The sequence below is a fragment of the Chiloscyllium plagiosum genome, chromosome 15 (assembly GCF_004010195.1).
Source record: "Chiloscyllium plagiosum isolate BGI_BamShark_2017 chromosome 15, ASM401019v2, whole genome shotgun sequence".
Lineage (NCBI taxonomy): Eukaryota > Metazoa > Chordata > Chondrichthyes > Orectolobiformes > Hemiscylliidae > Chiloscyllium > Chiloscyllium plagiosum.
In genome coordinates, this window is record NC_057724.1 from 49301449 (window position 1) to 49321571 (window position 20123).

The 20123-nt window shown below is 41.2% G+C and overlaps 1 protein-coding gene across 2 annotated transcripts in view; it reads left to right on the plus strand.

The window, feature by feature from the left end:
* Positions 1-20123, plus strand: part of tenm1 (teneurin transmembrane protein 1) — a 2412691-nt gene that overhangs the window by 532816 nt on the left and 1859752 nt on the right. The window lies entirely within an intron of this gene.

Sequence of the window (20123 nt, forward strand, 5' to 3'; positions counted from 1 at the left end):
TGAAATCCGAGTTCATCCCTTGTGGTTGGAAGGTTCCTAGCCGGAAGATGAGGTGTTCTTCCTCCAACCGTCGTTTTGTTGTGGTCTGACGATGGAGGAGTCCAAAGACCTGCATATCCTTGGTGGAGTGGGAGGGGGAATTGAAATGTTGAGCTACAGGGTGGTTGGGTTGGTTGGTCCGGGTGTCCCAGAGGTGTTCTCTGAAACGCTCCGCAAGTAGCCGGCCTGTCTCCCCAATATAGAGGAGGCCACATCGGATGCAGAGGATGCAATAGATGATATGTGTGGAGGTGCAGGTGAATCTGTGGCGGATATGGAAGTTTCCTTTGGGGCCTTGGAGGGAGGTGAGGGGGGAGGTGTGGGCACAAGTGGTGTATGGCCTGCCGTACAGCAAGAAAAAGGGGTCTATTGAACTCTGTACTTAGGTTGAACTATTCTTCTAATAAACCTGTCCAAATATGTTTCTTACACACCTCTGGAGCAGGTCGGGCTTAGTTTGAATGCTCCCGCTGAATTGCTCACACAGCAACATGTGAGTCATGTCCTATTCTGTGCATCTAACTAGGCATATTCAGCAGATCTTGTAGCCTCTGTGGAGAGAGAAACAGAGTTAATACTTTAGGTTGTAAGATTTCATCATAACTTGAAAATTGTGACAAATGCAGCACTGAATTTCATTTGGTGCCATGTCCCCAGGAAAAGACTTTGGTTGTTTCTAATTTATTCATTTGTGGAATGTGAGCATGGCTGGCTGGCCAGTATTTATTGCCCGTCCCTAGTTGCCGTTGAGAAAGTGGAGGTGAGCTGCCTTCTTGAACCGCTGCAGACTACCTGCTGTGGCTTGATGCACAATGCCATGAGAGAGGGAATTCCAGGATTTTGACCCAGTGACTGTGAAGGAATGCCGATATACTTCCAAGTCAGGATGGTGGGTGACTTGGAGGGGACATTGAATGTAGTGGTGTTCCCATGAATCTGTTTCCCTTGTCCTTCTAGATAGAATGTGATAGCTGAGGATCTTTGGTGAATTTCTGCACTGCATCTTGTAGATAGAATACACTGCTGCTACTGAGCATTCATGGTCGAAGGCAGGGATGCTTGTGAATGTAGTGCATATTAAGCAGGCTGTTTTGTCCTGGATGGTGTCAAGTTTTTTGAGTGTAGTTTGGGCTGCACTCATCCAGGCAAATGGAGAGTATTCTATCACACTCCTGACTTGTACCTTGTAGATGGTGGACAAACTTTGGGGAGTCAGGAGGTGAGTTACTCGCTGTGGTATTCCTAACCTCTAATCTGCTCTTGTAAACACTGTTTATGTGGTGAGTTCTGATCAATGATAACCCCCAGGATGTTCATAGTGGGGAATTCAATGATGCTAATGCCATTGAATGTCAAGATGCTGTGATTAGATTTGCTTTTATTGGTGATGGTCATAGCCTGGCATTTGGGTGATGCAAATTTGGTTTGCCACTTATCAGCCCAATCTTGGATTTTGTCCAGATCTTGTTGCATTAATACATGGGCGACTTCAGTATTTGAGAGGTCATGAATGGTTCTGAACATTGTGTAATTATCGGCAAACATCCCATATGGTGAAGGGAAGGTCATTAATAAATCAGCTGAAGAAGGTTGAGTCGAGGACACTAACCTGAGAAACTCCTGCAGAGATGTCTTGGAGCTGAGATGATTGATCTGCAACAATCACAGCCATCTTCCATTCTGCCAAATATGTAACCAACCAGGGACAGTATGCCCCCGATACCCATTATTAAGGCTCTTTGATGCCACTTTGATGCCACTGGGCAGTGGAGGCCCAGTCTCTGGATTCATTTAAGAAAGAGTTGGATAGAGCTCTCAAAGATAGTGGAATCAAGGGTTATGGAGATAAGGCAGGAACAGGATACTGATTAGGAATGATCAGCCATGATCATGTTGAATAGCGGTGCAGGCTCGAAGGGCTGAATGGCCTACTCCTGCACCTATTGTCTATTGTCTATTGTCTATTGTCTATTGTCATAAATGCAGCCATGATATCAAGGGCTGTCACTCTCACCTCACCTCTGGAATTCAGCTCTTTTGTCCATATTTGAACGAAAGCTGAAATGAGCTCAGGAGCTGAGTGGCCTGATGGAACCCAAACATCCCTGAGCACTCCTCAGAAGTACTCAAATTGCCCTGCTTCAGGACCAACTTCGCCTGTGCCAGCTGCCAAGGGCTGTGTGCCCCCTCCTTGAGCTGTGTGCCCCCTCCTTGAGCTGTGTGCCCCCTCCTTGAGCTGTGTGCCCCCTCCTTGAGCTGTGTGCCCCCTGTCTGGGCTGTGTGCTCCCTGTCTGGGCTGTGTGCTCCCTGTCTGGGCTGTGTGCTCCCTGTCTGGGCTGTGTGCTCCCTGTCTGGGCTGTGTGCTCCCTGTCTGGGCTGTGTGCTCCCTGTCTGGGCTGTGTGCTCCCTGTCTGGGCTGTGTGCTCCCTGTCTGGGCTGTGTGCTCCCTGTCTGGGCTGTGTGCTCCCTGTCTGGGCTGTGTGCTCCCTGTCTGGGCTGTGTGCTCCCTGTCTGGGCTGTGTGCTCCCTGTCTGGGCTGTGTGCTCCCTGTCTGGGCTGTGTGCTCCCTGTCTGGGCTGTGTGCTCCCTGTCTGGGCTGTGTGCTCCCTGTCTGGGCTGTGTGCTCCCTGTCTGGGCTGTGTGCTCCCTGTCTGGGCTGTGTGCTCCCTGTCTGGGCTGTGTGCTCCCTGTCTGGGCTGTGTGCTCCCTGTCTGGGCTGTGTGCTCCCTGTCTGGGCTGTGTGCTCCCTGTCTGGGCTGTGTGCTCCCTGTCTGGGCTGTGTGCTCCCTGTCTGGGCTGTGTGCTCCCTGTCTGGGCTGTGTGCTCCCTGTCTGGGCTGTGTGCTCCCTGTCTGGGCTGTGTGCTCCCTGTCTGGGCTGTGTGCTCCCTGTCTGGGCTGTGTGCTCCCTGTCTGGGCTGTGTGCTCCCTGTCTGGGCTGTGTGCTCCCTGTCTGGGCTGTGTGCTCCCTGTCTGGGCTGTGTGCTCCCTGTCTGGGCTGTGTGCTCCCTGTCTGGGCTGTGTGCTCCCTGTCTGGGCTGTGTGCTCCCTGTCTGGGCTGTGTGCTCCCTGTCTGGGCTGTGTGCTCCCTGTCTGGGCTGTGTGCTCCCTGTCTGGGCTGTGTGCTCCCTGTCTGGGCTGTGTGCTCCCTGTCTGGGCTGTGTGCTCCCTGTCTGGGCTGTGTGCTCCCTGTCTGGGCTGTGTGCTCCCTGTCTGGGCTGTGTGCTCCCTGTCTGGGCTGTGTGCTCCCTGTCTGGGCTGTGTGCTCCCTGTCTGGGCTGTGTGCTCCCTGTCTGGGCTGTGTGCTCCCTGTCTGGGCTGTGTGCTCCCTGTCTGGGCTGTGTGCTCCCTGTCTGGGCTGTCGCAGTTAGCGCGCCGCTCTCTCCCTCTCTCTGGGCGGCGTGCCCCCTCTCTGGGCTGCGTGCCCCCTCTCTGGGCTGCGTGCCCCCTCTCTGGGCTGCGTGCCCCCTCTCTGGGCTATGTGCCCTCTCTCTGGGCTGCGTGCCCTCTCTCTGGGCTGCGTGCCCCCTCTCTGGGCTGTGTGCCCCCTCCTTGGGCTGTGTCCCCCCTCTGGACAGTGTGCTCCCTCCTTGGGCTGTGTGCTCCCTCCTTGGGCTGTGTGCTCCCTCCTTGGGCTGTGTGCCCCCTCTCTGGGCTGTGTGCTCCCTCTCTGGGCTGTGTCATCCCTCCCCAGACACTCCACTGTGACTCTGAAAGATTGTGAAATAAGGCATGCAGTGTTAATCCTCAGGCTCATGTCAAATGACAAGTAAAATAGTAATCATTGTTTATTTTAAGACTGCGTAGTGCTTTCTTTCTCTCAAATCAATAAAGGGCAGGAGATCTTTGACAGCCTGACAGTTTGAAGGAATGTTTTATGTACAATCACAGTTGCCTATTTTTATTAATCCCAGAGGGCATCCTATCTTTCCAAAAAGGTATCTAACTTCTCTAAAAACAGACCACACCTCCCCAGAGAACCGTTGCAACTTTAGAAATTCTACCAGGTCTACAGTGCATAAAGTTTTGCTTTGATCATTCCATTTACCACGATCAGGCCTGACTGAGGCATCTATACATTAACATGAACAGTGCCTCTGTAAACCAAGTAAGAACCTATCTCCATTTCCAATCCACCCTGAAAATAGACTGCTGATGAACTTTATAAAATGTGCAGGATAATGCTGAATTTTTGGATTTCCTACAACAGTTGGTTAGTTGTTGCTGGAATGAAAACCAACAACCCAACCAGTTAAGAGGTGATGCGATAAAAATAGCAATCTAAAAATTTAGTTCAGGTTTTGATGCTGACCACATCAAAGGGGATTTTCATTATTTTATTTTGTGAATTGTTTGACATGTTGAGGTCAGAGCTGTTGATGCTTTGAAATGCTACACTTCTTACTTTATGCAAACTGTCATTTGCACAGACATCCAGGTAAATTTTTGCAGATTCAATCTTTGTAGAGCACTTCTCTACTCTGTCAGTGTGACATTTTTATTTTAATTTGCCACACCAGCAATCTTGCGCCATCTCTGAACAATTGACTGACAATTTGACTCCAATTAGTGCCTTTTCTGACTATGGACCAATTTCTGTTCATAAATGGCTTCACACTGTAAGATTTTCCTTTATCAAACAGTTTAGAGGCATTGGACCCATGGAAAAAGCAATTTGAGACAAAGATTTCTGCAATAAATTCCTTTGCCTTCAATTCAGCAAGCAACACAATAAGTCTCCAATAATACTGCTGGTTGATGAAACCAAGCAGAAGTCATTTGTTGTGGCTTAATTCAATGCATGTTTGCTTTGGAATTCTAAGTTTCCAGTTTCAAGTTCCACTCTAAGGCTTCAGCAAAAAAAATCAAGGCTGACACTCCAGTGTATTGCAGGTGGCGTTGTCTTTCAAATATAATAGTCAAGTGATGCCACATTTGAGTGCTTGGGTGAATATAAACATCTTATAGCACCATTCTTAAAAAGATCAGTATTGTCCTCAAGTGTCTCGTCCAACATCTATCCATCATTTGGTGTCATACAGCCATAGAGTTATACACAAAAGGAAAGTAGACTATTTGTTCATAATCACATTGCTGGTTGTTGGAATTTGATGAGCATGCATTGATTGTCACTTTTCCTATATTGCAACAGTGACTACATTACAAAACACATCCTGTTGACTGTAAACCATTTTGAGTAATCTAACAGTCATGAGAAGATACTATATAATTTTAAGAAGTGTTTGTCCTTTAACTTCAAGGTGAATTAAAGCAATTATAAGCAGAAACTTTGTACATATGAACTCAGTGAATGATCATTTTGGCAGTGACTGAATGTTATGACTTAGTTGGCAACTAAAGAAATTCTATTCCAACTGCAGCAACCTCAGTGCTTTTCCTCAACTACACTTCTAACCTATTTTCAGGAGTAGATTGTCCAATAAACATTCCACTTAATAAAAAGTGTCCAGTAGAACGTTAAGTTTTATTTTCTAAACCACAGGATAAAAGTTGTCCTGATGTTATCCACAACAAAGATGTCTGCAGCTTTCACACATGCTTGCTGTAACTGATCAATCAGGTCTTTACATCCATTAGCCATGTCTTATCCTACGCAATTCTCATGATCAATACCACAATTACCTCAAGACATAACATCTCTAATCTTCCAGCAGATTTTCTGGGGCTTCATTATTTATGTTTTTTTTCTGTTATCAGTTGTTTACACTGAGAATGGTTCTTCAAGCCAGCTATGAAGCTGCTCATAATGGCTATCCAGTCCAACAGCCCTAATTTCTCCTACAAAATAATTAACTTTCATATTCCAGCCTGAATTGTTTATCCAGTTCTTTTATCAACAGTTCACTATATTTTCCATAGATCTCAAAGCCTGACATGCCATCTTTTAGAGCTGTTCTTGTTCTTCGTACAGATCAATGGTTTATTCTTTCCCCGGGTCTTTCTTATCTATGGCAAACAGCTTCAGCGTTTTACTTTACTTTGGAAAGAGTTTAGGCTTTGTAAAGTGTGCTTGTGTACCAAAGTTCCTCACTTTAATTTTTTTTAAAAGTTAAAGCCAGTTGGAGGGCAGTAACCTGTCTTCTTACAAAACAATCGAAGTCATTCCATGTGAGAAAGCAAATTATGATGGATGCTGGAAATATGAAAGAAAAAACAAATTCTGCTGGGAAAACACAACAGACTAGGGGAGATTTAATAACAAATTATTTCACATGTGATGATGCTGCTACTTTAAAAAGGCTATTTTGTCCTTGGATTTTTTTGTGAAAAGAGATTGTAAAGGCGGAGGTGTTAAGGAGCCTGGAAAGTTTAATGGTTGAACAATGGAAGGGAAGTGGCCAAATCCCCCAGTTCAGGTTTTCTAGTTTGATTTTAGTTGTAGCAGTCGCAAGGTATAGGAGTCCAGAAGGGTTGCAGGGTTCAGTAAGCTTACAACCCTCCTGACTTTCTTTCTGAAATCTCTCCCTGGATGTTGTTCCCCCCAGCTTGTAAGAATCTGTGTTTGAATTTACCTTTTTACGAAGCGGTGTGTTTATGGGATGTTATGACATTTGGAACAGTTAATTAGTCAAGTTATTGGGTCGGTTAAGTTTTCCAACTTAATTTATTCTAAATTCTGCTTTCTTTTGTTTGTGTTTCAATAGTCATGTTTAAATAAATTCTGTTTTGCTTAAAGCTGAGTAGTTTGACCAGTTACATTATACCTGGAACACCCACTTCATATTTGCCTTTAAAACAAGAAAACATTAGGGCCTCGGCTACCTTCTTAAAATATTTTGAGGGGGTCTGGCCTGGTCCACAAAACATAATAATGGCATCATGGAACATGGAAGTGTAGGAGTTGCAATACAGGTACTTGCATCTTCTTGCTTCACTGTATCCAAAGCCCAAACATCCTTTTCAAGGAAACCTTGCTTCTATCTATCTCAATTTAATATACTGTATTTGCTGTTCATGATTTGGTCTCCTCTACACTGGGAGACCAAACGCAGGCTGGATGACCAAATTGCAGACATTTCCATTCAGTTTGTAGGCACAACCCAAAGTTTCTGTTTGCTTGTAATTTTGATTCTCACTTTGTTCCCATGCAGAACTTACTGCCCTTGGCCTGTTCTGATGAAGCTCTGTGTAATCACAAGGAACAGCTCCTTATCTTTTGATTAGCTCTCAACAGCATTGTGAACTTAACACTGAGTTCAACAAATTTAGACCATAACCTCTGCTTCTGTCTTGTTAAATGTGTTTGCTTTTCCCCTTTGTTTTGGGTTTGCTGGCTTGACCATGTCTTTAATCCTGCTTTATGCCTCATATATTACATTCATATGGGTTTTAAGTAGGCAATCATGCTGGATTTGGACATAACGTTTGTTTCTTTACTCAAACTATTGCCACCCTCTTTAAACATCACATGATGGAATCTTTTGTTATTTAATATCCCCATGGACACCACCCTATCACTGATCATCTCCTTTCTCCTTGTCTCCCCTTATTCCCCGAGTATAAAAGCACATATGTTTCTTTATCCCACCAGTTCGAGTGAAAGGTCACCGGTTTGAAAATCATGGGCAGAATCTGGTGCTGCAGATGATATGGAGTAAAGGGTTAACTCACCCACAGAGCATGTGTGTAAGGAGTCACATCATGATGTCAGAACCAGGTGGAACCAAAACCAAGTGTAAGGTCTCAGTTGAGCTCTCTCCTCTTCTTTCCAATGTGCAAGTGTTGAAACAAGACAAAAGCTACATTCGCTTCTGGGAATAAACAGGGTTTGCTTCATTTTGAGTAACAACAAATTTACAGTGAGTGAATGATCACTTCACTCAGCTCACTGGACTGTAATGAGAGAGAACCCTTATCCCAAGCAGCCCAAATAATCAATTGACCTTGTCCAAAACCCTGAACTCAGAATAGACCCTGCTCTTAACTAACTGGTGTGACCCCCTGACTGACAGTCGTCTCCCTTGACTAGATTGAGGTCTTTTCATCTTGGAATTGAAGAGCTAGCCATTTGGTTGAAGCTGATTTGGTGTATTTGCTGTGTATGCTGCTGGAACATACTGTAGGTGTAACGTTGTTATAGCACAGTGGCATAAAGCAACATGTTCACCCACTTGACGGATCACTGTTGGCATCATTGCTAAGCTGGAAGAGAAAGTGAGGACTGCAGATGCTAGAGATCAGAGCTGAAAATGTGTTGCTGGAAAAGCGCAGCAGGTCAGGCAGCATCCAAGGAGCAGAAGAATCGATGTTTCGGGCATGAGCCCTTCTTCAGGAGCCCTTCCTGAAGAAGGGCTCATGCCCGAAACATCGATTCTCCTGCTCCTTGGATGCTGCCTGACCTGCTGCGCTTTTCCAGCAACACATTTTCATCTTTGCTAAGCTGCCTGGCTTTGTGTCTGTGCTAAAAGACAAGGTAACACAGTGCTGTGAAACATTATGTTCTGGGTGCAGCAGAAAACTGCAAGGCAAGGCAAGCCAGAGATGCCATGTGCATTCAAGTAGGCGTTAAGTGAGTGAGTGCTAAGAACGCAAGTGGAGTGCCCTGAGGTGCTTCCTCGTCCAATGCCTGAGATGTGTGCTTAGTGGCAGCATTACAATGAAAGATGTCAGAGCGCAGCATTGAGACTGATAACTGTATTCTATGTGAGTTGGAGATGCATGAAGTTTTGCTTTATTTCAAAACCATACTTTATTCAAAAAGAAACTTCATGTATGTACATAGTCACAAACGCATTCAGTTCTGTACAGTAGCATATCAAAGAAACAAACAAACATTGGAATTAGAATCTGTCCAAGCAAACCAAAGACATCTCTTATTTGATTATAATTATATGCATTTGAGGCAATGGGAAGGACTGATAGCTGAACAGACCCCGATTTAACTTCAGTGGAATGACTTCAGACAGTGGTCTTTCACCACTGGGCCTTGGTGGCAGTTGCCCCAAGCTTCAGTGCATCCCTCAGCACATAGTCCTGGACCTTGGAATGTGCCAGTCTGCAACACATGGTCAGGGTCAACTCCTCCTTTTGGAAGACCAATAAGTTTGTGACAGAAAAAGAGCGTCTTTCACCTCGTTGATGGTCCTCCAGTTGATGTTTGTGTTGGTTTGCATCCCGGGGAACAGACCATAGAGCACAGAGTCCTGTGGCAAAGAGCTGCTTGAGAGAACCTTAACAAAAACCACTGCATCTTTCCCCAGACTTCCTTTGCAAAGGCACATTCCAGAAGAAGATGTGTGATAGTCTCTACACCCTTGCAGCTGCTTTGAAGGCAGCTTGCGGTGACACAGATGGCCTGGACGTACGACAAGGATTTCACAAATAATGCCCTTCTCACCACCAGCCAAATTATGTCTTGTTGCTTGTTGGAAAGTTTTTGTGATGAAGTCTTCTGTCAAATGACTCTGACAGCCTGCTCAGGGAACAACCAGACAGGATTCAGCCCCTCCTTTTCCCACATGCTCTCGAGGATGTTACGTACTGACCACTTCCTGATGGACTTGTGATCAAAAGTGTTTTTCTAAGTTGCTATGATGAGGCTATATGTTCTTATACCGACCCCTAGTGACAAAAGGCGCAAGCCCACGGAGTGCGCACTAAGATGTTGGTGACGGTCGGCCTAATGTGGAGGCCTGCACGAGCAAGCACTGAGCTGCAGCTCTCAGATAACTGCTCTGATTTTCATCTCCGCCAAATGGGAAAATTGCAAGCATCTTCAAAATTAGGCAAGAATAGGCAAAAATGAGATATGAATGCAGGCAAATGGGAGCCTCCCTGTTCACTGGCAAGGTTCCTCTCTCACCCGTTAAAGCTTGGATGGAAAAGTGAAACTTTTTTCCTTGATGTTGAATTTCATTTTTCCAATCTTGCCATATTTCCCAACTGACTCACCTTTCTGAGCATTGGACAACTTTGCCCAGTAGTTTTTTGTTCCTTTTGCATGTCATAAACGTTGATGCTCTTTTGTTGAAACTATATGGGCAGCCTCTATGAATATGGTGAAAGTGAAGACTGCAGATGCTGGAGATCAGTCAAGATGAGAGTGCTGCTGGAAAAACACATCAGGTCAGGCAGCATCTGAGGAGCAGGAATTCCTGATGAAGGGCTTTTGCCTGAAACATCAATTTTCCTGCCCCTTGGATGCTGCCTGACCTGCTGTGCTTTTCCAGCACCACTCTAACCCAGCCTTTATGAATATGTTCAGTGACTGACCAAATTGCAAAATAAAATTTACCATCTGTCAAACCAGGCTTCACTGTGGGATTTCACTTGTCTGGTATTGACAGTAAACTAGCAAGTTATAAAAAGGAAGAAAGAGGCAAAAGTGAACAAAGACCCCTAAAAATACAAGGCTGGAGAAATAATAATGGAGAACAAGGAAAAGGCAGGGGAGTAGAATACATACTTTGCCTCAGTCTTCAAGATAGAAAGCATTGATTGCATTCCAGGAATACTAAATAATCAAGGAGCAAAATGGGGAGAAGCAAATAAATACAATATCTAGCATTAGAGAAAAAGTGTTAGAGAAACTAATGGAGCTAAAGGCAAATAGAATTGATAGGTCACATCCGAGAATATTAAATGAAGTAGCTACAAAGATATTGGATGCATTGGTAGTAATCTTTCAACAATTCTTAGATTTTGGAAAAGTCCTGAAACATTGGCAGTTTTCCAATGTACACATTAATCCAAAAATGAGAAGGAGACAATAAACAGGTAACTAGCCCAAATGGCTTAACATCTGTAATTGGAAAAAACATTAACAGTTTATTATCAAAGATATAATAACAGAGAATTTAAAGAAATACTTAATATAATCAAGCAGAGTCAGCATGGCTTAATGAGAGTGAAATCATGACCATTATGACAACGAATGCATAAGTGTTCTGACTTGGGAATCCTATAAGTATGAAACATCATATCATGAATGATGAGTAGCCACTTCACAGCCTTTCAGACTCAACGTTTGGTTCAGATCAGAACCTCCGCATCATATCTTTTTGAATGATACTTAGTAATGATTTTACTATTCGCATCTCAACCTATCTTTCATTTATCTTGATATGTATCCAATCATTTTATTTTGCACCATATCATTCCTTTTGCCATTTGTTCTCATCTATTCTTTCTCCTCCTCCTACTTTCCCTGCCTCGATGCTTGCTTAAATCCTGTTCATAATCACACCCTGAAATATTAACACTGTTTCTCTCACCACAGATGCTGCTACACCTGCTGAGTAGTTCCAGCATGTTCTATTTGTTATTTTAAGATTTCATGCATCCACTTTGTAGTTCATGTTAGTTTTTAAATCTGAGGTTGTTTTCCATTAACACATCATATGGTAGTTCCAACTATTCCCCTCTTTTTAGAAAGTTTTGTCAGTTTATTATCATTCAAATTGATTGATTATTCCCATTTTTCTTACCAAATCAAAGACATCTTCATTTAATAATCACCTTTTGGGAAAATAAATTTTCACGTTGGTTTTTTGAGATGGCTGCAGTACTGCTGAATGCACCAGTGGCATTGTCTAAGTTTTTATTTTGTCATTTACCCTTAAAATCAGACACATAGGAGAATTAGGACTGACACATTCAATAATCTACATTTAACACACTCATGCACGCCCATCTCCTTTTCAATCAAATAAACGGTTTCCCATGTTTCCCTGACATGAGTAATGAAGCTGTATTTTTCTCCGCTGTTTCTTTCTCTCAGGTCCATTCCTCACATTCTTTTCTTGGCTGTGAAGTCAAGAATTCGCTTCTTAAATCTTTATGCATTCTGTTGATTTCCTTATCTAAGATCCATTTTAATACCCATCTCTTTCATTAAGCATTTACTCACCATTACCTTCTCAAGAGCTATTCGGGATGAGCAATAAATTTTGGCCATCCAGCGACACCCTTGTTCCATAAGTGAATAATAAAAAGTATCATTCTTTACCTCAATATCAGTTTTTGTTCGGCAATGTTTCTCTGAAGTGGCTTAGGATGTTTGTCATCAAAAAAGGCATTGTATAAATACAAGCTATAAATTAGCTTGGCTCGATCATTAGTTTAGCTCCAGTACAGTGTTACTGGATTTATAAAGTAGGAACTTAAATTTTCCATTCACACCCAACCTTTCGAATTATTGCAAATTCCAGTTTAGTGGGCATTTCACGTGTCCCCAAGGTGTGCACCATTAATGTGATGATTTTCAGAAGTAACTCAAGATTTTCTGGAATACTCTCCGTGTTAGCAATGAATTGAAATAAATCCAACAGCAGAACCCCCAAATGTATACAGTGTACAGTCTTTAGCTGGCAGATCTCATTTTGTTTAATGACTTGCCGACTTGAGGCAGATGTTTCTATGATTTGAATTGGACCCCAGGTTGTAGTGACTCTAGACTAATATTGACTTGGATGTTTCCATGGAGCATTTCAATGATTTGGCTCTAGATTTTCTTCCAAGGGAAAAAAAACAATATAAACAAGGCTTCAAGCAAACAATACGTGTGGTGCTGTTCTGTGCAATTAGTTGCCACAGTTACAGAGAAATAAAACTTCAGTAACTCGGAGCTGTAATAATACAATTGAAGATTTATCATGCCTGTATATTTTAAATAAATAAGCAAGAGGAAAAGGCAGTGTTTGTATGTCCATGGCCATATATGCAAACATAAATCTACATTTAGGTGAAAAAAAGAAATTTAATTTGAAAAGATAATTTGAGAATATATCAGTTTGGCCCAGTGAACTTTGATTAGGTTTTATTAGTAGTATAAATTCCCACTTTATTTTATAAAAGATACACTACATATTGGACATATGTATCCATGAATCTGTGTCAACCAATCAATTATGTTTGATGCTTTAAAAGTCTTGAAATTTCTCTGAATATACAAACAGTTATAAATAAACAGTAGAAAAAGACCTGTTCTTTCTGGCTTATCCAATATAATTGTGATGCCTTTTATATCATCATGGAGACACTCCCTTCCCACTCAAATGGGTGTAACCTCCAGAGTCATAGAGCATCGAAACAGAGCTTTCGGTCCAACCCATCCATAACAACCAGATATCCTAAATTAATCTAGTCACATTTGCCGGCATTGACCCATATCCCTCTAAACCCTTCTTATTTATATACCCCTCCAGATGCCTTTTAAATACTGTAATTGTACCAGCCTCCATCACTCCCGACGGTTTCTCATTCCTTTTCACACCACCTTCTGCAAGAAAAGTTGCCCCTTAGGTCCCTTTTAAATCTTTCCCCTCTTAAGTTACTTTAAGGTTATATTAAGAAAGGCCTCGAATTGGAGCAGAGAGCCCAGAATAGAGATTTCGATCCCCTTGCTGAACCATCAGGCTGTCTGTTTCCCCCATTTGACTGGTCATAGCATTGGCACCAGCAACCCCAGGTAAAATCTTTGTGACAGTGACCAGAGACTCTTAACTGTCCATCAATTGAATCCTTACAGCCTCAATTGGTCCACATGTGATTGGATCATCATTAGTAAAATAACAGTGATGGGGCAGGGGAAGTCAGGTAAGCACCAGGAATGGCACCATTACCACTGCACTCAATTTCATGGCTTGCTCTTTGCCTCAGGAATATGGCCATTCAATATGCAGCAGAACCTATTAGATGACTTAATCACTACTTCATGTGGATCTCAGTTTTGTTTTTAATTCTTTCCAAACTTTGAATATTGTGTTGGACAGTAGAAGGAACAAATGATGAGCTCAAAGAATTCTACTTTACGTGATGCTTTTAAATTCAACTTGACAGATTAACAATGGCTGTGTGAAAGCACAGATGTTGAGATAAATCATTATTTGGAAATGTCGCACCTTTAGTTTTGTTCCTGTTGTGTGCAAACTGTGATCATGTGCACATTCAAAAGTTTGATCTAAAAAAAGCAGAGTATGATGGTGATGGAGTTAATTAAAGTGCTTTCATTTGTTAGGACCTTGGGTGTGCAAGTTTCTTTCTACTGTATACTCAGCGTACAAGACTGAAAGATTAAAACATTTGTCTGGATCGTTTTTGTCAATTCCTTTCAGATTCAGTGAGCTGACCTTGTCATCTTTCTTTCAAGACAAGTAAGTTCTCGGCAATAATGAATGGTTTTTGTTTGCACCTCCTTTGGCCAAGTTACAAAGTACTGGAGAAATACTTTGTTAAAAGTTCCTTCATTGCTTAATTATAGCAAACAATTACTGTCACCTATACTTACCATGAATAACAAGAATGAGTTTATTTCCTTTGGTCAAAGACAAATGTTAGTTAGTAGTACTCAGTTATTCAATATTGTTAATGTGAGGTACCAGTTTTAAAGTTACAACTAACAGAATTTACAGATAGCAGTAGTTGACTAATAAAAAATAAATCATATCCACATAATGTCTAAAATGATATGGTGCTTCATTTGGAATTCAGGAGGAAACAAGCAGGGATGGACTTGTGTTTCAAATAAAACCTCACAGAGGAATTGTAGCTGAATTATTTTTCCACATCATAATGTCCATCTTCAGCTTTGTTATATAGCCTTTGTTGTCTGGCCAATATAATCGAAGGTCGAAATTTCAGTTTTCCATTCAAAGATATCTTTTTTGTGCATTTTGTTTTTTAAAGTTATGAATACTTTTTAGATGATTTTAAGGATATCCGTTTGAGGGAATTTTACCTTCAGTGACAAACTGAATCTCTAAAAGTGATTAATAAAGGAGAAGTGACCTCTTATTCTCTCCACTGAACTTCTACCTTTCAAAACTAGAGGAAAAAAGTCATGCTTATGCTGTGTGGTTGAGATAAATATTTTTACTAATCTCTGCTTTGCAAAATATAATGTATCCTGGATTGCTTCAACTGTCGCAGCAAACAGAATGTCTTTGTTAGGATTTACTTCCAGTCATAAAACATGTCATTTTATGTTTCCCAAACATGGCATTAATGTAGACGTGATATATTTCTGAACTGTACAGGGCAAATTTACAACTTTATTATTCCCAGTAGGAGAATGACCTCTAAGTGGGCAAGGTTCAAAGAATTAACACAACAGCATTGTAGCCCTACCTCAGACTTTAGTTCTCTTCATGTTTTGTTCACTATTAGAATCAAACGGCCAGACATTTGCCACATACAAAAACATAGAAGTAGGTTTTGCTTCCTGCCACCAGTTGAGGAATCTAACCTTTCGTCATCAGACCTGTATTTCTTTATGTAACGTATTTATTTTATAAGGCTCTAATGAAGCATTTCAGATAATTTATGATATTAATGGCAATATGATGTAGTAAAATTCATTTGGTCCATCTCCAAAGGGCAATCGTTATGATTTAGAATTATGATTGATTTAAATCAATCTTTCATTAAATAATACATTAATTCTTTAGATTTTACATAGGTTAATGATGCTCAGACCACTATCCAGTGAGCAGAATGATGTCCATATCTTGAAGGCATCAAGACTTCATTTTAGTTGATCCCACGGTTGAGAATGTGAAAACAACTGTAACTGATGTTCTTGGATAAAGGTTACCATGTTGGGTCAGATACCAAGGAAAGTGTGGCCTAATTTCCAAGTCACCAACATACACAAAATAGACTCTTGGATACTCATAATCTGATTGATTGAGTATAATCCACATGACTTTGCAACTGGGAAACCATGTTTGTTAACTTGTTGGAGTTGTTTAAGATGTCATCAGCAAAACTTACAGAGAGAAGTCAATATAGATAAGATAGTTATATTTTCAGAACTTTTGATAAGTCCCTCACAGGAGGCTGATTAGAAAAATTAAAGCATGTAATGATATTAATTAATGTTTGTTTAACAGACAGAGACCAGCCAGAGAAGTTAAAGAGGGCATCAAATTGAAAGAAAATAAAGCATCCAATATGGCAAAGAATAGTGGTAAGCGAGAGGAATGTTTTCAAAACCAACAAAAAGAATCAAAAATGAAGAGGAAGGAAATAAACTTTGAGACTAAACTTGAAAGTAATATCACAATGTACAGCAAAAGCATCTTTGAATATATACAAAAGACATAAGCCAACATCTGTGTAAGAAGGTGTTTCTTAGAGAATGTGGCTGGTATAATAATGATGGGGAATTAGGAAATTGCAAGGGGTGAATAAATATTTTATATCAGTTTTCATAGTAGAAATGATAATTGGAATTCCAAAATTACTGGATAATCAAGGGGCAAAAAGAAGAGAGAAAATACTTACAATAACTATCATTACAGAAAAATATTACTGGAAAACAAATAGAGCTAAAACCTGATAGGTCTCAAGACCCAATGGAACACATGCTAGGCTATTAAAGGATGGAATAGCAGAGTTTGTGGATGCACTAGTAGTAATTGTCCAGGAATCCTTAGACTCTGGAAACATATTAAAGGATTGGAAAACTGCCTTTATTTAGAAAGGGAAGCAGGCAAACAAATGATAGGGTGGTTAGCTTATTGTCTTTTGTTGGGAAAAAGTTAGACTCTGTTATAAAGGATGTACTGTCAGAGCATTTGGAATAACATAATACAATCAAATAGAGTCAACATGGCTTCATTAATGGAAATGATGCCGATAAATTCAGTGGAATTGTTTGAGGAGGTATCAAGCAGAATAGACATAGGTGAAGCAGCAGATATGATATATTTGGAGTTTCTGGAAGTGTTTGACAAGGTACCACACATTAATCGACTTAATAAGATAAAAACCCATAGTATTGGAGATAGTAGATTAGCCTGGATAGAGAATTGATTAGCTAACAGAAGATAGAGTTGAGATAACAGAGGGCATTTCAGAATGGCCACCTGTAACTAGCGATATGTCACAGGGATCAGTGTCAGGGCCACAGTGATTTACATTGTATATAATAACTTGGATGAGGAGAGTGAAGAAAAACCACAGCCTTACAAAGGACTGGGTTGCTGGGGGTGTTCAGTGGGTCTGGCAGCATCTGTGAAGAAAAATCAGAGTTAATGTTACAGGTCCAGTGACCCTTTGTCTGTTTTTTCTTCATAGCTGCAGCCAGACCTACTGTGTGCTTCTCTCTCACTTCACCTGATGAAGGGGCTATGCTCCAAAAGTTTGTGATTTTAAATAAACATATTGGACTATAACCTGGTGTAATGTGATTTCTGACTTTGTCCATCCCAATCCAACATTGACACATCCACATTTTGTTTATCAATGTCGGGAAAATAAAACAATATTGATGTGAATGTATTTAGTTGGATTCACCATTATTATCTGCAGATGGAACTTACTCAGGAAATTTTCCTTACTGTTAGGTAGATGCATGACATCATAGTTCAACTCTGTTATTCTCAAGAATAAATATTCTACATTTGAATCATTAGAATGTGATAAACAAATCATTAAAGTAGTCAGTCTTAGAAGGTAAGTTATCATTACTTGTCGAAGCATGACTTGGAATATCAAACCTCTCCTTCCTTTCATGGCCTTCATTTTCACTCAAAAGGATTAATAGTCCTTATTTGATTTCTGGATGGAAAAGATTCAACTTGTCTCAGATAGTAGCCTCTATTTTCAGTATGGGCAGAATAACTCTTGTCTTTTGAGCTTAATTATAGTTTCGAGTGATAGTGTATCATAGTTACGTCAACAGCATTATTCATCATCCTATACCCAGATAAACAAATAAGACCTAACACAAATTATTGGTTACTTGACAACAGCTGGAAAATGTTATCATGTTGTCTCTTTCTGAGGAGGGAGAGATAGATGATGTTCATTGGTGTGCGACAAAACGCATGATTTATTCCGTGGTGGAGAAAAATCAGATAAACCACCAGTAATACATTAAAATTCACTGTATCAGAAAACTGTTCTCTGCTCTGCAATTCTATTTTATATAACTGGAGCAGAAAACATTGCAAAAATATTAAAATATAGATTGCTTTGCTTCCCTATGTCTCTTCTGTCTACTGATATATCTGCTCAGGTTGTTATTATTCATGGGGTTGGGGGTGGGGAATGTCACACTTTAAATGGCCAGTAAGTTTTATTGATATTATATGGTACATTGATTAAGACATCGTGTGGAGTTGTGAACAGTATTTTTCTTTTTATTTATTCATGGTATATGGTCAGCTCTAACTGGGCCAGCATTTATTGCCTTTCACTAGTTGTCCTTGAGGGGGAAGTGGTGAACTGCCTTCTTGAATTGCTGCAGAGCATGTGCTGTAGGTAACTCACAATGCTATTAGGAAGGGAGTTGTCATGGGTTTGGAAGGTACTGTTGAAGGAGTCTTGGTGAATTTCTGCAGTGCCTCTTGTAGATGGCACACACTGAAGCTATTGAATGTTGATGTTAAAGGAATAAATGTTTGTGGTGCCAGTCAAGCAGACTGCTTTGTCCTGGATGGCGTCAATCTTCTTGAGTGCACTCATCCAGGCAAATGGGAAGTATTCTATCACATTCATAACTTACACATTGTAGGTAGTGGGCATGCTTTAGGGAGTCAGGAAATGAATTACTTGATGCAGGATACCTCGCCTTGAACCTGCTCTTGTCGTTATATTTTTTATATGTTAAAAATCTCTCAACACAGTCCAACAGGAATACTTGGAATTACTAGCTTTCAAAGCACTGACCTTCATCAGGTATTGTGTGATTTTTAACTTTGTCCACCCCAGTTTAACACCAGCACCTCCACATGTTTTACATGGTTAGTCCAATTGAGTTTCTCGTCATCGGTAACCTCCAAGATGTGATGCTGTGGGATTTAGCAATAGTAATACCATTGAATATCAAGGGGTATTGTTTGAGGTAATCATTGCCTGGCACTGGTGAGGCACAAAAATCACTTTTAACTGATTAGCCCAAACCTGGGTATTATTCAGGTTTTGCTGAATTTGTGCTTGTAATTTTCTATCAGGTATTGCCTGTGAGCTGACTGGGAACATGGCAGAGTAGAATTGACCTTCATGCTTCTGCATTCTTGGACATAGATGATAACAAAATATTCCATTAACACATCTTTTCCATGGAGCAACTGGCCTTGCTTGATTCTGTGCATTCTTATCTCATTATAGCCATAGCATGTGCAACAAATGATGCTTCTTCCTGTCCTCATATAGTCATCCTGTGAATTCCCCCAAGGACTGAATTGACCTCCTCTGTTAATCACCCATAGTTAACGTCAGCAGAATCTTGTAGTGACAGAGGTCACAGCCTCTGGCTGAACCATATTTCCCATTTATAAGAAAGCTAGACACTTATTTTGCCAGTCATGCACTTAACCAGGACAGCAGGGAATTAGAAGTTGCTCATCAATCAAAAGCTGTTAACTGGGGAAAAAATGGCTGCTGCCAGTTGTACATCCATTCGAGAACTTGGATCAAGGAGGGATACAGTCACTGCTGATTAATAGTGGAAAAGGAGCCCATGGTGTCATGAGGTGCAGGCAGGAAGATTGGCAGCGGAGTAAAGTAGGTGGCTTTCAATAACCCTGTTTTTCCAAATACTGACTACCTTGCAATGAGGCAATAAGTGTCTTCAAATGAGGATCCATTCACGCCGTGTAAGAGCCAATAAGAAACCATGCCAGGCTTTTATTTGTTGCACTCTATGTGAACCTTCCTTTCATAACAGAGTTGGTGGCAGCATTAATTGCCTTGTTAAGGGCCTCAGTTTGGAGCACAGCAGGTAGGCAGGCCATCCATGGTGGAGGTGAGAAGGCAGCAGGGCTCACACCTCTAACTCTCCTCCTTGATTAAACACACCTCTGCCACCATCTTACCATGGAGACTGAAACAAAACTGCTTATTTTGTCTGTGGCAAAGAAGTCAGCAATTTAACTCAATTGATCTATACGGGTGTTTATGCTTTACACGAGCCTGCTTTTTCACTTCATCTAACCCAATCAGTGTGTTGTCTATCCTTTCTGCTCACATTTGCTTTCCCTTTCTAAGTTTGTTGATGGGATATGAGCATCACTGGCTAGGCCAGCATTGGTCTATTCCTAATTGCCATCAGGAGGATGGTGGTAAGATCCATTCCCAAACCAGTGTTGTCTTGGGTTAGGAACTCCCAGAGTGCTGG